The 17,696-nt window shown below is 40.5% G+C and overlaps 1 pseudogene; it reads left to right on the top strand.

Annotated features, from left to right (window-relative positions):
- Positions 1-3,043: 3,043 nt before the first annotated feature.
- Positions 3,044-3,792, top strand: LOC100765233 (annotated as a pseudogene).
- The last annotated feature ends 13,904 nt before the right edge of the window (positions 3,793-17,696 follow it).

Raw genomic sequence — 17,696 nt, 5'->3', positions numbered from 1 at the left:
CCAGTTTTCGCTCCAATTGCTTTAGGCATCTGTCAGTCAATTTAAAGAACAAAGAATCCAACTGTGCTTACATGAAATCCCTTCAGAATAAGTCAGCTCTCCAGTGATAGATGAATGAGGAAACAGTGTGCATGCTAGGTCTTGCCATATTTGATGGTTATTTTTTAGCCTGAATTCTCATCCTTGCATTTTCAGTGCTACATGCAGCCATAGAGCCTCCTTCTAGGTAGTGCAGAAATGAAGCTTTCTTCTGACAATCACGAGTTAGATGTCCCTGCTGTAAGAATTTCAAATAGAGTCAGATATTTTTTCCCATTCAATTCTGCTTCACACATCCTCCGTTTTACTCTAACCTTTCAAATCTGCCTTAATACAGAGAATGCTGCCTTATATTCACTTCAGGAGCACTGAGAAAGTGCAAACATTGGTTCTCAAAGCTGAGAGGCTGTAACCAGGCTTCCATGTTTTGTGTGCTTTTCAAAACTGGTTTTTTTTTTCTCTGCATCTCAGAAGGCCAGGAGGAACCATGAAGCCCAAACTGTAATAACTGAGCAATACTCCAAAGGGCGCTATTTACAACAACTGGAATACTTAAATGAAAGTGACAGTGGGTGATTAAGCACCTTAAAGCTGGCACTAATGAAGCACTGTTTCCTCTTGTAGATGTTTTAGGGAAGGACAAATTGTACTTGGTGAACATGACGACTAATCTTGGCTGACTGCATCTGGAATGAACTAAAAGCATAAGCTGCTGGACACTCCTGTGAGGGAACATAAAGACCCACCTTAAAAGTGGACAGCACTTTCTTCTGGAGCCCCAGACAAAAGGGATCTGTAACATGGACCACACCTTCTCTGCTTTTTGCCTACTTGCCATCACTCTTAACGTCAAGTTCATCTCTCCTGTTGCTATGTCATTTCTTCACCAATATTGGAGGCAATTTCTTTGGGATTCCAACATAGACTGAAGGCCAGCAGATCTCCAGGAACCACCAGGCCTTCAGTGCCAGATTGAAACTGTGGAGACAACCAACCTCATGGACTGAGCAACTACCAGATTCTTAACTTTTCCAAAGTAAAGCAGCCACTGTTGCACTGCCAGGACCACATCCTGTGAGCCAATACAATAAATATAATGAATACTTGTCCTATCTGTTCTGTTGCTTTAAAGAAACCTAACTCAAACAATGGGTTTTTAAAGGAAGGAGACAGGACACAAAGGTATGTGGGTAGGGAGATGGAGTGGATATGATCAAAATACATTCTCAAAGACCTAATAAAAATGAAGAGAAAAGAAACCAAATATTCTTGTTGCTGAATAATTATTCACAAATGGGAATAGCCAAATGTGTGATTCATTGCCTTGTTCGTTTTGGCTTTTCTTTTCCTCTCAGTGCTGGGGATGGAATCCAGGGACTTGCATTCCACACAAGTATTCTACCACTGAGCTGCATCCCCAACACTGTTTTCAATTTTGTTTGCATCTAAGAAGCACTATCTAGGAAAAACAAAAGATCTCTATTAAAATATAAAAGGGAAATGAAAACATATTCCTTATTGATTACACTATAAAAATGGTGTATTACCAGGAACATCAACAGTCTATCATAGATAGAAAAGGAAGGTGGGAATGGGAGGTGCAAAACTACTTGCCTCATTTTTGTGACAAAAGCAACTTTAAGAAGAGTTTATTCAGGCTCAGAGTTTGAGGGTACAGTCCATAATGGCAGTGAAGACATGGGCAGCAGATGCTTGAGTTAACTGGGCACATTACACCTGCACTCAGGAAGGAGAGAGTAGTGTATACTCACACTCAGCTAGCTTTCTCCATTTTATTCAGTCTAGGGGCCCAGCTGTATCAGATACTTTCTGTTTCTGTGATAACACCACAACCAAGGAAATTTAAGGGAGTTTATTTGGGCTTACAGTTCCAGAGGGATGCAAGTCCATGATGGCAGAAGGCACAGTGGCTGGAACAGGATGAGAAAGTGACATCCATAAGCATGTAAGCAAAGAGAGCAAACTAGGAATGACATGTAACGTAAGGTTCCCACCCGGTTCCTCAGCCGCCTTGCCCCAGATGAACACTCGGAGACTTACATCAATTATGAAACTGTTGGCCAGTGACTTGGGCTTCTTATTGGCTAGCTCTGTCTTAATTACTAACCCATAAAATACTAATCTATGTATTTCTGCATGGTCTTAATCTTACCGGAGAATGCCTGACTTGCATCTTCTCTTCCGGGGCTCACATGTCGATTCCTCCCTGCCTACACTTCCCAGAATTCTCCTCATCTCCTAGCCTCGCCTATCTTCCTACCTGGCCAATCAGTGTTTTATTCATCAACCAATAAGAGAAACATATATAGAATAACATCTCCCATCATCTCCTCTTTTCTATCTAAATAAAAAGGGAGGTTTTAATTTTAACAATGACATGAATTTTTAATTCTCAAAGCCCACCCCAGTGACATACTTCTCCCAAGAAGGCCATACCTCCTATGACTCCTCAAACAATGACACCAAGTGGAGGGCCAAGTGTTCATATACATGCACCTATAAGAGACATTCTCATTCAAACCATACCAGTCCATGTGATGGTGTCCCAAGAGAATAGATCGTTCCAACACTGGCATTACCAATGGTTGTCCCTCAAGTGATTCTAGATCCTGTCAAGTTGATGATCAAAACTAATAACCATCACATAAGGTTATGCTACCATTAATCTCATGACCCAAGAGTTGGCTGCACGATTTCTGCTCACATCCCATCAGTTACATGGTGTCATCTGACAATAAGAGGAACTAGAACATTACATTTATTTTTAACTAAAAGTTTGAGACCCACTATATGATAGAAACGGAGAATGGGTTCTGGGGGAAAACAGCAGTCTCCACAGTCCCTGATAGTCTGGCAGATTCTGTTTACAAGAACATTGTCAGAAGCTCCTCAGAAACAAAAAGTAATGGAGCATAAAACAGTGACAACTGCTCAACTGGTCTGCCTGAAACCCCTGAGCTCGAACCCTCATCCCCCCCGCTAGGCCCCATTTCCACTCCGACAAAATGAAAGAAACGATCATGAACCAGGAAAAACTGGCCAAGCTGCAGGCACAAGTGAGCATTGGTGGGAAAGGAACTGCTCTCAGAAAGGTGATTCACAGAACAGTCACAGCAGACAATAAAAAACTGCAGTTCTCCTTAAAGAAGTTAGGGGTGAACAATATCTCTGGTATTGAAGAGGTGAACATATTTACAAACCAAGGAACAGTGATCCATTTTAACAACCCTAAAGTTCAGGCATCTCTGGTAGCAAACACTTTCACCATTACAGGCCACACTGAGACAAAGCAGCTGACAAAAATGCTTCCTAGCATCCTAAACCAGCTTGGGGCAGACAGTCTGACTAGTTTAAGGAGACTGGCTGAAGCTTTGCCCAAACAATCTGTGGATGGAAAAGCACCACTTGCTACTGGAGAGGATATGATGATGAAGTCCCAGATCTGGTGGAGAATTTTGATGAGGCTTCTAAGAATGAGGCAAACTGAATTGAGGCAACTTCTGAAAAAGGTGACACTTGCAGAAGTCACAGGAGCTGCTATTTTATATCATGACTGCTTTTTAAATTCTTTTGTTTATGGATCTGATAAAATCTAGATCTCTAATATTTTTAAGCCCAAGCCCCCTGGACACTTCAGCTCTTTTCAGTTTTTGCTTAAACACAATTCATTCTTTGCAGCAAATTAAACTGAAGAAGCCTGGGAATAAAGTTTGGAAAGGGGTTAATAAAATTCTTTGCCTAGGGAAAAAAATAAAAAAAAAAACAGTGACAACTTAGGTAGGCCTCCAGGTAATCAGGATTGGTAATGGCCCTGCTACTGATCTCTGGAAAATCTCCTTCATTATTTAATCCCATTTTTCCTGTGTTATGTGAATACAACAAACAATTGAGATGTTAGGGTAAAACAGGAACATTGGTACTTGTAAGCCATCAGGTTTGATAAGAAAAAATAATATGAAGGGCACTATCTATAGAGCGCCTTGATTTCCTTCGACATCCTTTCCTGGTCAGTCAAGACTGTGGGAGCTTGTCTGAGTACAGAGTGGATGTGTCTATGGCTGGATACCTCTCTGAACTCCTGGAAGACATTTCCTCTTTCAATTTCAGACCTGCCCAGGGGAATTCTCTGGATATCACAGTCATGGCTGCCTCTTCTGGCCTGCAGGCAGAAGAATGTATACAAAACAAATAAATCTTCTTTTAAAAAAGAATCTAATTATATATTAGTATATACATATCAAAGTGTATATATTAAAGTGTTTATATTTATTTTTTAAAGATAATATTAATCAACTTCCATTATTTGGGCACATATAAGTAATACTTCTACACAGTGTGCTTCCCTCAAAACAATTAACGACATTTTCTTTATCTCATTTTATATGCATATTCTAAAGCCTTAAATGTGTTTTCATTTCTACTTCCCATTTAGCCCAATTAGCCTGTTCATCCTTGTATTTTTTAATAAATGAGAAAAACAGAAACCACTGATGTCAAGAGTATTTGCGAACTATTTTGTGTGTTAGTACTGGCCTGTAATCCCAGTGCTCAGAAAGCTGAAACAGGATCATAAACTTGAGGTCCATCTGACCTTCAGGGCTAGATACTCTCAGAGGGAGGAGGAAGGGGGAAAGAAAGCATTTATGTCCTTTAGTTTTCTAAGCCATTTATGCCATTTATTTATGGAGTAATATATGCATAAATGTACACATAAATGAGCCAGAGGAGGATATCAGGTGTCTGTCTTTATCACTCTCCATGTTATTCTCTTGAAATAGGGCCTCTCACTGAAACTGAAGCTTGCTATTTCTGCCAGGCTGCATGGGCAAGAGAGCAACTGAGCTCTGCCTGTCTCCACCCTTTAATAGAGATTAAAGGCATACATAGCCACGCCTTCCTTTTACTTGGATGCTACAGATTTGAACTGGAGTCCATATGCTTATGTGGGAGGCATTCAAGGCCCCTGAGCTATCTCCTTGGTGCCAGGGTTTATGTCTTTAACAGCTGAAATACTGAAATATTTCTAGCACACCCGGCACAGTAAACCTCATTCCAATCAGTCTCACGGTCCTCTTGGCCCTAAGTCATGATCTGCTCTCTTCCATGCTGGCCTGATTTTAGTGGCCAGCATTGTAGGTTGTCTCTTTTTGATTCCTGAACTTCAGAGGAATCTTCCGTCACAATACACAATAATACTGAAAGAAGTCTGCTATCTCTCCTCAGAATCTCTCAGATCCTATCTCAGACTTACTTTTCCTTCTTCAAGAAATTCTAGGGGCATGACATAATATATAAACGTGGAATGGTGTGAGGACATGCATGTGACTAGGCTGTAAAATATCCACACTTGAGTGGAGGACCTGTGCTGTACCCAGGCACCAGACTCAGCAAAAGCTGGATGTGAACCATCAAGCACCAGGCCTCCCGAACTCTTGATGGTTTTCTTGATCTGTGAAAGCCTGCCTCCTCTTCTCTAACACGGGCACGGTGATTCTCATATCACTGTATGTCCCTGAGAATCAAGGGTTGAACAAGAAGCACTGAAGTAGGAATTCATCATTTGGACCCAGAAGATGGAACTCACATCAATGAATGGAAGTGAGAGTTCCTTTATAAAAATTTGAATACAGAGATCCTGCTTTCTTGAGCCGTTTTGCCAAGTGACTGGATCAACCAAGCTGCAAAGAACTAGTTTCTCTAGAAAAGTGTATATTTAAGGGAAAAATCTTACCCAATTGCAACTTCTGGCTAAAAAGCCTATGAGACTTCCGTCTGTCTCACAGTGATGTCTACCGAGCCAGCAAGACCCCAGAGAAAAGTTTCTGCACCAAGATAAGCCTCTCCACCAACGCAATCCAAATCAGACCATATCAAACCGAATTAGAAAAGGCTCGGGTTTAATGGGTAAACCGCCTCCCAGAGAGGAGACCGAGAAAGGTATCAGTTTTCTGGAGGTCAATTTAAATCCCTATGAGAGTGGTCTTGAGCATCTCTGGGGGGAGATTGCTGGCTTGCTGAGATGATACAGGGTTTAGGGAGAGAGAAAGATGGGGGAGGGGTACTGAGGTGGAGCTTCCACCAGAACACTCATTAGCATGAGCTAAAACTAATTAAAAACTGGTACCCTTCATGGTCTTTCTCAGTACCTGGAAAGAGTTGTGCTTTGCAGAAGTTGTGTCCCTTCCGCGTGGAACTTAACAAATACCTGGTCCTAGAGTCAGAAAATATGAAGAGGTATCCAAGGGAAGTCGGAGCAACTGAGAGCCCAGCTCCCAGTGTTGTAGTAACCACAGAAGCAACATTAACTGGGCTTCTAAGTACCCATTGCCCCAATCTACCAAACCTAAAACCAAGATAATTACTGTTCTGTTTCCAACTAACCAGAAACTTGACAGAAAGAATGCTGTGGAGTCCTCAAAGGTAAAATCTGTTCCTGATCCTGGGCAGGAACCAACTGTGAGGCCTTCCCACTCCAGGTCTCCTGGATCATCCTTCCTGAACCAGACCCGAACATCTGGGCAAAGAAATACTAGAGAACAAACTAAGTATTTGAGAGGTTACTTGCTAACACCAGAGCCCTGAGCGCAGGCGGCGGCGCCGCTCCTTCTCCCTAGCTTCCTCCGCTGCCATCCTGCCTTTTGTCCTCATTTTTCCTGCCCTCGGTCTCCCCCATCGCCGCTTCCTTCTGGTCCTTGGGTCAATGGGTCATCCCACAAGAGAAAGGGTTTCACCGAGACACCTGTCTTCCTCTGCAGCTCGCCCCGCTGCATCTGTGGGCACTTCTGCCGCACAACTACCACTGCAGGCAGGGCATGTGGACAAGCAGCAGGCTACAAGAGGTGGACTGCCTTGCTAGCCTCTGTGAGGAAGTCCTCTGGGGGATAGGAAGGGGTTTTCCTGTCACCCAGCCCCCATGGCAGCTTAGGCTCTCTGACAACACCTAAGACTCCTTCTGGAATTCTGGAAGCTTAGCCTGTGGGCAAAAAAAAAAACCTCAGAACCTAGGAACTTCATTGGTTTGTGTTGCTTTGTTTTGGTTAGGTTTCCTTTTAAAGGTGGTAGCAGATCCTTTGGGCAACAGCTGACCTCCCGGTTATACGCCAGTGGTTGATTTCAGGGAACGCTGTACCCCTCCCCCTTCTTTTGTTTCTCTGCTGATTTTGTTCTTTTCTCGCCAAGTGTAATCATTAGTAAGCACTGACAGTGTGTAGCAATAGAAAACCTGAAATAAGAATTAGCTGCTACAGCCATGGATCTGACTTGGTAAAATCCAACTGAGTACGTCTGATTCAGTCACCTACCATGTTCGGTGTTCTCCTTTCACGCTTGGGAAGCTAGTATCTCACTTGTTGTAAGAAATAAAGTCTGATGGTTCATTTTCAAAACAAAAACAGCTTGAGTCAGCCTATATCCAACTATAAATGAAGAGGAAACACTGGGTCTCTAGGGCAAGCAGCCGGCTACATTAGCAGCCCCCACCCAAATTCTTCTACCCCTCCCCCATCCCCGCGCCCCAAACTAAAGGTTTAAAGTAGACTAGTAAGAAACTTGCCTGCAAGGTCATGTACCTACCTGACAAGCTTTACCACAAACAAAATGTAAAACGTAGATTACTCTTACCTGGTTTTGTCAAGTAAAAAACAAGCATAACTGGCAGAGGGAATGCTTAAAGCCTAAATGACTAAGACGGTCCTTCTCATTGGTCAGCTAAAGAGGAAAGGGGTGGGGTGACTTGCTAGGGTTGAAAACTGTTTTCTGCCCTCAAAACAGTGCACTTGCCATTCTCAGCTGATGACTGGCCTTGCAAAGTAGGAAAATAAACTGTCTTGCTTTCACTACTGTGGTCTCTGTTCTCTGGTGCATATTATGGAAAAGGGATCTTTGGTGTCACATGTCTAAAATGGGACAATGTTCAAGGATTGAATTGATGTCAGCTGGGTTTTAGTCTACACTGAAATCTTAATGTTAAGCTCTGGATTTCTCCTAAAAGCCTTTATTTTGCCAGCTCTCCTAATTTAGTTTCTGCTGTGATTAAACACTGACTAAAAACAAGTTAGGGAGGATAGGGACTTATTTCATCTGATAGTTTAGAGTTCATCACTGAAGGAAACTAAGACAGGAACCTAAAGAAAAAAATTAAAGCAGAGACAATGAGGAATTCTGCTTATTGCCTTGCTCAGCTTCCTTTCTTATACGGCCCAGACTCACCTGCAAAGCTCACAGTGTGCTAGTGACAATCAGAAAATTCACCACACACCAGTCTGATAGAGGCAATGCCTCAATTGAGGGTCCTGCTTCATGGGTAACTCCAGTTTATGCCAAGTGCACAAAAGCTAACTAGCACAGCAGTTTAGAAAAAGTTGTTTCCCAAAAAGTTGATCAAGTTTTTCTTTTTTTTTCTTCTCCCCGATCCTTTTCCCCATCTCTCCAAGTACAGCTAGGCAGAGGTCTGTGTTTTTGTTGACCCCTGGTACCATGGTCTGCTACAATTTGGGGATTATAATTATGACTTAGCACAAGTGGACATTAGCTGCAAAATAAAGAATAACTTTGCTACAATCCAAAGACCCAGAGAGACTAGGTAACAAGGAGGGCTCATAGGAGGTATGCCTGGATCTCCCTGAGGGGAAATAGAAGAGCCTTCACCAGTGGCCTGAAGATGGATGGGGATGGGAACCTGAGCGATCAGGTGGGGGTGGGGCTTCAAGATATATTTTGCATTTATGTTCAAGGAAAAGAAGAGAAAATGCAATCACCTTTTGAAATATGATTAATAATTATGGATATAATATTCTAAAATTTGTATGAGAGTCCAGCTATTCCTTGCAAAGTTTTATGTAACTTCTACATACAAAGGAATGTGTTAGAGCTTTATGTTGGTAGATCATCAGTCCACAAGAAGAAATGTAATTGACTATACTCAGGAGATGACATTAATTCCTTGGCCTCAGAATTATATTGAGAAAATCTTTTCTAGACTAAAGGAATATTATGTGTTTTTGAGGATTGTTGAAGCGAAACTTGAATTTCCTCACAGGAGCTAAATTGTTAAATGTGTGTGTTTCTGCCTATAGACCTGGAGTGCCTCAGCCTTCATCAGAGAGGCTTCTTTTTCCAGTGGAGAATTGTTAATAGAGTGATGAATCTGACCAAAGTGCTAGGATGAAGACACAGACTGCTCGGCCCTAAATCAGACATCTACATTAACCCCATAACCACAGCTCATGGGGCATCCTGGAAGATGAGGTAGAATGTAAAAGCTGAAGACTGAGGAGTGGGATTGTGATATATTTTCTCCTGGACATGGCATACCTGTCACAATCATGCACTCTTAGCAGCTGAGATTAAAATATTCAATTTCCACTAGCCCACTCTAAGAAGAAAAAAAAATGATGACAAGATACCCAAAATCAAGAACCTAACTATGGACTTAAAACAATATGAAGCAATCAGTGGTTGCTTAAAATGTATACCAGAATCTACTCATGGTACCCATGGAGACACTGGTAAAAACTGATAGTAACTCCATGGTTGCTAGCTCTGACACAAGCTCCTGCAAAGAAATACCATGGCTGCATGAAATTTTGAGATAGTTAACTGAGTTGCATATTTCCTTCTTACAACATAGTTTAGTTGTTCCTACTAAGTCAAAGATAATTGCTATCTCAGGGAAGATTTAGTATTTATACCATTGAAGTACAGAAGTCACAGACACTACTTAAACTATTGTCTTTCAAAATAAGCTTTGTTAGTACAAAAAAAAAAAAAAAAGACCCTATGATTATCCCCTTAGACGAAAGAAGCCATTTGGGAAAATTCAATAATAATTCCTGACTAAAATACTCAATTATAATTGATATATACATTAGAGAGGGGAAAGATTCTTGAGCCTCCAGCTTGAGAAATTCAAGTTCCCTGCACTGTCATATCTCTGAGAATTCTCAAGAAACGTCTTGCTTTAATCCATTGAGTGCTTGTCTCAAGTTAACTACAAGGGAAAGATTTTGAGTCAGAAGTATGAACTGAATATTGTGGGAAATCAGGTATAATCATGAGAGACATAGAAATGTTTCCAGTTTGAGGCCATCAATTACAGAAGCTAACAAGAAGAGGTAAGGTGTGAAGGGAAGCAGTTGCCAGTAATTACACATAGTGGCTAAGGTGTGAAAAGTCCAGAACATTGAGCAGTCTACTGTAGTGTGGAGCACTGCACTCTGATAGGCGACTTCCACCCATGAAGACAGCTAACATATGAGAGGCTAGGACCAGCCAGTGGAAACTTGTCTACCATACCTATTCACAAAGAGCTAATTACAGTTGTCAATGCTCACAAAGCATACCTTGTAGTTGCCAGAAAGAAAGAAAGAAAGAAAGAAAGAAAGAAAGAAAGAAAGAAAAGAAAGAAAGAAAAGAAAGAAAGGAAAAAGAGAGAGAGGAAGCCAAATATTAAACAAATTTGTTCATACCAAGCAAAACACATTTAAAAGTGATCACAAAAGGAAGACATAGGCTAGGTCAAAATCTTCCACAGCTGCCCACATGACTAACCTTAAAAGATGGCAAAACTGGCATTTTTATTTTTTTTTTTTTTTTGGTTTTTTGAGACAGGGTTTCTCAGTGTAGCTTTGGAGCCTATCCTGGCACTCGCTCTGGAGACCAGGCTGGCCTTGAACTCACAGAGATCCGCCTGCCTCAGCCTCTCGAGTGCTGGGATTAAAGGTGTGAGCCACCAATGCCCAGCTATTTTTATTTTTATTTCTCTCTTTTGTGTCTTATTTTGGAGCACTTACATTTTTCTATATAAATTTTGAATCATATATAAATAGATATGTATTCCTATTTATGAAATGTTTTTCTTTGTCTTTTATATTCCCCTCTTAGTTTTCCTACTTTTAACCCCTAATTTCTATGTCTTCTTTTCTTTTTTCTTGTTTTCCTTTCTAAGGCCCTTTCTCATCACAGGGACCCAAGCTCATCTCAGTCTTACAGTCTCCCTGCCTGCACTCTCAGATACTGGAATTGACAAATGGTAAAACACTGAACCAAGAAATCCCCACATAGCAAAAGAAACAAGAAACTGATTGATGAGGTGCCCTGCATAAATGGAACAGAGGCTTAGCCAGATATTCATTACACAGGGGATTAGTCTCCAGAATATACAAATAACTAAAACAATTAAACACCTAGAGAAAGAGTAATCCAATCAACAAGTGGCTTCTGGGAGCATACTAGGAGGTGTGGCCTTGCTAGAGGAAGTGTGTTATTGAGTGTGACACAATTTTGAGTGCTCTCTGTCTCCTACTTGTGGATCAAGATGTGACCTCTCAGCTACTCCCACCACCACTGCTCTAATGACTTTAACCCTCGGAAAATGCAAAACCCAATTAAATGCTTTAGTTTTCTAAGTTTCTAGACCAGGATGTTTTGTCACAGCAATAGAAGAGTAACTAAGACAATGGACAAGTGGTAGAAGAAGCAGTTTTCAAAAGAAGTATAAATGGTTAGAAAACAGTGTTCAATATCCATAGCCATCAGGGAAATGTACAATTACATTGAGATTTCACCAAGAATGGTCACCATCAAGAAAACCAAAACTCATAAATGTTGACAAAGATGTAAAGAAACAGGAACCTTTATAGGCTGTTGGTTAAAAATTCAAATTAGTGTAGTCACTATATAAATCAGCAAAATACTTCCTCAAAACCTAAAATAGAACTGTCTTAGGGCACAGCTATACTACTGCTGAGTGCACACTAGAAGAAATCAGTGTCAGGATACAATAGAGCTCTCTCTGAAAACTCCATGTTGATAACAGAACAGTCACTATAGCCATCCATGGAATCAGCCTGGGTTCCATCAAGGAATAAATAGATAAAGAAGATGTGGGGTGTGTGTGTGTGTGTGTGTGTGTGTGTGTGTGTGTGTGTGTGTGTGTGTGTGTGTGTGTTAAATGCTCAGAAAATTTCTGAATTAATTTTTTCCAGGAAACATAAAATGCAGGTATAAAAGATTTTTAATAATCTAAAGGACTGACTTACATTCAGAGACACTTTTGCATTGTTTCTAGGCTTTGCCCCATATGAACTACACATAATTTTATCATTGCTAAGATGGGGAGATAAAGTTGTCACTCAATATTTATCCATTCATAATAAGGAATCAATTCTATTATAAATGATAGTATATAATTTGGTGTTATGTACATTGCAAACTTACCAAGATAAAAACTAGTATTATTCATAAAAAGACAATATTAAATCTAGGTCTCTATGTTCATTGACTCCTTAGATTCAAATTTTCTGACTGAAACAGAAAATGTCCTTGTAGCACATGCACACACATACTGATAAAGTTTTATACGTTAACTCTCGATAGATACAATGTTATAAAATGTCATTACAATTTTTCATAGTCTTTATTGTTTTCAGATATGTTGGGGGTTTTTAATGAAAATTTAAATAGTCTGGGTCCATCCTGCCATCATTTATCTCCTGCCCAACTGTTTCTGAACCACTCTCAACTTTCTTACCCCTAGTCCTCCAGAGTGAACGAGAAAGCATTGGCTAACTCCACAGTTCTTCAAAGGAGTAAATGCTCCTTGTGATTCTAGTAACTGCTGTCTACTGGCATACTTTAGAATACAGCTTCTAACAAAGCACCTGAGATATAATTTTTTAGATACTAGGACATCACCCATGGGACAAACCAAATTAAGTCTAGAATGAACACCAGATGGAGTTGAACTAAGTACCACTCTTGCACTTCTTAGTTGCTCGAGTTTGGTCATAAGTGGATTTCTTGGCACTAACTCCTTGACATCTGTCACTTACACACACCCTAATGTGGTATCAGATCAGCCAGAATAGCTGTCATCCCAGGAATGAGGAAGAGTCAAAACCAAACCACCAGATGGTTCATCTGTGATGGCTTCAAAGAGAGCTTTCTGAGACAAGGAGGGAAGTTATAAAAACACAAAGTAAACTCATGCTAGACATAGTGGTGTTTGCTTGTAATCCCAGCACTTGGAAGGCTAAAGTAAGGGAACTTTGAGTTTGAGAACAGCCTGAGCTATGTACCATGATCCAAAACCAACAATAAAAATGGAATTTTTCATGTCATCTCTTCCAAAGCAATTAGAGCTGAGCAGAGAAGGAGAAATGTTTCTTGGGAATGGTTATAGTTACCTAGCAATAACTATATATCTCCTTAACCTTGCTTGACTCTTATTTGTATTCCACTTATGACATTTGTTTCAGGAGTAAACATAATTTGAGAATGTTCATACCAAGTCTAGCATATCAGTTCCAATCACGCAAAATTTAGTTCTAAAAACAAAGGGACAATTATTATCTCCTAGGGAAATGAAGGAAGCCTGCCAAAGGGTCTATTTTCCACAGTAGGTTATAAAAATTGTTTCTATCTAGCAAGAAGTTAAGATGATTCAGAAGAGAGAATGTTTCTCCAGTTTTGATCTTTTCCTGCTTCAAGGGAGCCTTCCTAGATTTTCTACTCTTTATATGTTTAACAGTAATGGTTTGTTTTTGCATTTAGCATGCTCCAGTGTGTAAAACTATGTGTTAGAGAATCTCCTTGCTGGTAAGACACTGTCCTAACAGTCAAAAGAGTCATGGCAGCAGGGTGGCATCTTTATGTGAAACTGATCTTATGATTAAAGGGTTGTTGTCAACCATGGGGAGTGATAGAGGATAGATAAGGATACTTTTCTATTCCATGCTCTAGAAAGACTTTTGTACTTTATCATAGAAAGGAATCTGCACTTCCATGCTGTCTTAGTTAGGCTTTCTATTGCTGTGAAAAAAAATGACCAAAAAACAAGTTGGGGAACAAATGGTTTATTCAGCTTATGCTTCCACATTGCTGTTCATCTCCAAAGGAAGTCAGGGCAGGAACCTGGAGGCAGGAGTTGATGCAGAGGCCATAGAGGGGTGCTGCTGACTAGCTTGCTTCCTCTGGCTTGCTCAGCCTGCTTCCTTATAGAACCCAGGACCACAAGCCTAGGGATAGGCAGCACTACACACCATGGGCTGTGCACTCCCCCATTCATCACTAATTGAGAAAATGTCTCACAGCTGGATCTCATGGAGGCATTTCCTCAACTGAGGCTCCTTCCTCTCTGATGACTCTAGCTTGTGTCAAGTTGACACAAAACCAGCCAGTATGCATGTTATTAACATCTTAACATCAATGTACTGTTGATGGCTTGTTTATTCTTAGTTAACTCTAGCCCAGATATTGCCTGGAGGAGCACGAGGTGATACTGGCAGATGGTAACTAGACTCAGTATTCCAATGAGTTCCTAAGCCCAAATGTCCAGATAATAAGTGAAGAGTGCAATGGATGATAATGAGAAAAGACATGTTTTACAGGTTTTAGAAATGTGGCTGGCTACCTTACCAGAGGGGCAAGAGTGAGCTCCACATTGATTGACTGCCTTTATCTCTATCCCTATAAATCCCATTGCACAAAAGACTGTGTAAAAACATTTGTTTTTTAGTATGTTAACCCACTGCTTTCTCAGATTGCCAGCTCTCTAATATAACACAACTTAAAGATTTAATTTCTGCCACTATAGGTTTAAAGAGAAATCTGGCACTAGGGAATTGTACAGAGATCCACAAGGATGACCCCAACTAGGAATCTAAGCAACAGCGGAGAGGCTACCTTAAATGCCTGCCCCCTATAATGCGAATGATGGCTACCTTAAACACCATCCTAGAGCCTTCATCCAGTAGCTGACAGAAGCAGAAGCAGAGATCCACAGCTAAACACTGAGCCAAACTCCTGGAGTCCAGTTTCATAGAGGGAAGAGTGACTACCAAAGGAGTGAAGACCATCCTGGGAAACCCCACAGAAACAGCTGACCTGAGCACATGGGAACTCATGGACCCCAGTCTGACAGCTGGGGAACCAACATAGGACCAAACCAGGCCCCCTGAATGTGGGTGTCCCTTAGGAGCACTGGGCAGTCTATGGGGCCTTTGGCAGTGGAACCAGAATGTGTCCCTAGTGCACGAACGGACTTCAGGAGCCCATTTCCAATGGAGGGATACTCTCTCAGCCTAGACACACAGGGAAGTGCCTAGGCCCTGTCCCAAATAACTTGACAGATTTTTTTTTTGATGATCCCTCATGGAAGGCCTCACGGATGGGGGATGGGATGGGGGGTCAGTAGGGGTCATGGGAGGATGGGAGGGAGAGGGAACTGGGATTGATATGTAAAATAAGATTGTTTCTAATTTAAATAAAATTTATTTAAAAAATATTTCATTTCTGCCATCTCCCACAGTGTTTGTAGTGATGAGTAAGGTGAATTCCAATAGTCTGGTAATAACTCCAAATAAATCGTGCTCCCAGTATACAAAGAGACTGTACATCACCAGGAGGCAAAATTATAAAAAGTTCAATAGCAGCCTTAGCTACATTGTGAGTTGGAAACCAGTTTGGGATATGACAGACACTGTATTTTTTAAAAGTATGATACAAAACATAAAACGAATAAAATGAAAACTCTAGGGGGCCCCTGGCAGTGGATCAGTATTTTTCCCTGGTGTAAGAAGGGACTTTGAGAGTCCATCCCACATGAAGGGATGCACTCTTGGCCTGGACACATTGGGGAGGGCCTAGGCCTGGCCCAAGATGATGTGGTGGACTTTGGGGAGCCCCCTTTGAGGGCCCTACCCTGCCTGGGGAGTGGAGGGTGGATGGGGTGGGAGTAGGTAGGGGAGGGGGGAGGGGAGGGAGAGGGAGAAGGGATTGACATGTGAAACAAGCTTGTTCCTAATTTGAACTAATAAAAAAATTACAAAAAAAAAACTAATAAGATGAGAAAGGAGGGGGTGTCTTAGTCACTGTTCTATTGTGTGACACAATGATGAAAGCAACTCTTATAAAAGAAAGCATTTAGCTGGAGGCTTGCTTACAGTTTCAGAGATTTAGTCCATTATCATGGCTTCATGCACAGCACAGGAGAAATAGCTGAGAGCTACATCCTGTCCCACTAGCTGATAGAGACCATGGGCCTGGGCCCTGCATAGGCTTTTTGAAACCTCAAAGCCCACCCCTAGTGACACAGGTCCTCCAAAAAGGCCTCCTGATGCTTTTCAAATAATGTTACTCCCTGATGACCTAGCATTCAAATACACGAGGCCATAGGCACCATTTTTATTCAAATCACCACAGTGGGAAACATGGCAATTGACACCAACAAAATTCAGATTCTTTCAGAATGCTTTGAAAACCTGCATCCTGAGAAATTTGAAAAATCTAGAAGAAATTAATGTTTTTAGACACATATTACCTACCAAAATTAAACCAAGAAGACATAACCAACTTAATTAGCTCTTTAACAAGCAACAATAAATAATAAAAAGTTTCCCAATTAAGAGAAAAGGCTAGCTCAAAGGAATTCAGTGCTAATTTTTCCCAGTCCCTTAAAAAATCAACACCAAACTACTCAAAAAGGGTAGGAAAACTGACAAACTCATTTTATGAAGCTAGTGTTATGCCAAAGCCAGACAAGGAAACAACAAATAAATTTATAGCACAATCTCCCTGGAAAACATAGATGCAAAAAATTTGCAAATGAAATTCAACTAAACATCTAAAGGTTCATTTACTATGACCAAGTAGACTTCTTTCAAGGAATGCAAGGATGATGATTAAACACACACAAATCAATAAATGTACATATCATATCAATTAGCTCAAGGCCAGAAATCACATAATTACCCTAATAGATGTAGAAATTGATAATGTACAATAATCTTTTATTTTAAAATAGATGAAGAAACTAGTAATAGTTTCACAACACAATAAGGGCTATGTATGACAAAATCATGATGAAAATTTATACTAAATGAAGACTTGAAAAGCTTTCCATTAATCAGGAATGAGACAAGGGTGTCCACTTTATATAGTCATATCCAATATGACTATATTTAAGTCTCAGCTGGAGAAATAAGACAAGAGAAAGAAAGTGATTACAAATAGGGAAGGAAAAAGTTAAAGTATTCCTACTTGTAGGTGTATCTGATTATAAAAGAGACAAAAGACTGGAAGCTTCTCAGAACTGATAAATATTTTCAGCAAAGTGTCAAGATAGATTGAACATACAAATATTACTAATTTTCTGTATGCACAAAATGAAAAGCTGAGAAAGAAAGTGGAAATGTTAAAACACTTAAAGAAATTGAAAAAGACACTATAAGATGGAATGACCATTGGTGGGATAGGCAGAATTACTATTGTGAATAGTCCATATTACCAAAAATGATATACAGATTCAATGCAATATCCATCAAAATTCCAATGACTTCCTTCACAGAAGTAGAAAAACCAACCCTAAAATTCCTATAGACGTATAATAGACTTTGATACTCAAAGAAATCCTGAGCAAAATGGCCAGTATTGGAGACAGAAGAATACCTGGTTTCAATCATTCTGCTTAGTCACAGCTGCAAAAACAGTGTAGACCAATAGAATCAAACAGATTTCCCCAAGGAAGCTCACAAAGAGACAGCCATATGATTGATTGTTAACAAAAATACCAAAAACCTACACTAAAAGACAGGAAACTGCCCGAAAGCCCTTTCCTTTCCATGAAATGCAGCCGTAAG

This window comes from Cricetulus griseus, chromosome 3 (genome assembly GCF_003668045.3).
Source record: "Cricetulus griseus strain 17A/GY chromosome 3, alternate assembly CriGri-PICRH-1.0, whole genome shotgun sequence".
Lineage (NCBI taxonomy): Eukaryota > Metazoa > Chordata > Mammalia > Rodentia > Cricetidae > Cricetulus > Cricetulus griseus.
This window is presented reverse-complemented; position numbering and strand designations above follow the sequence as displayed.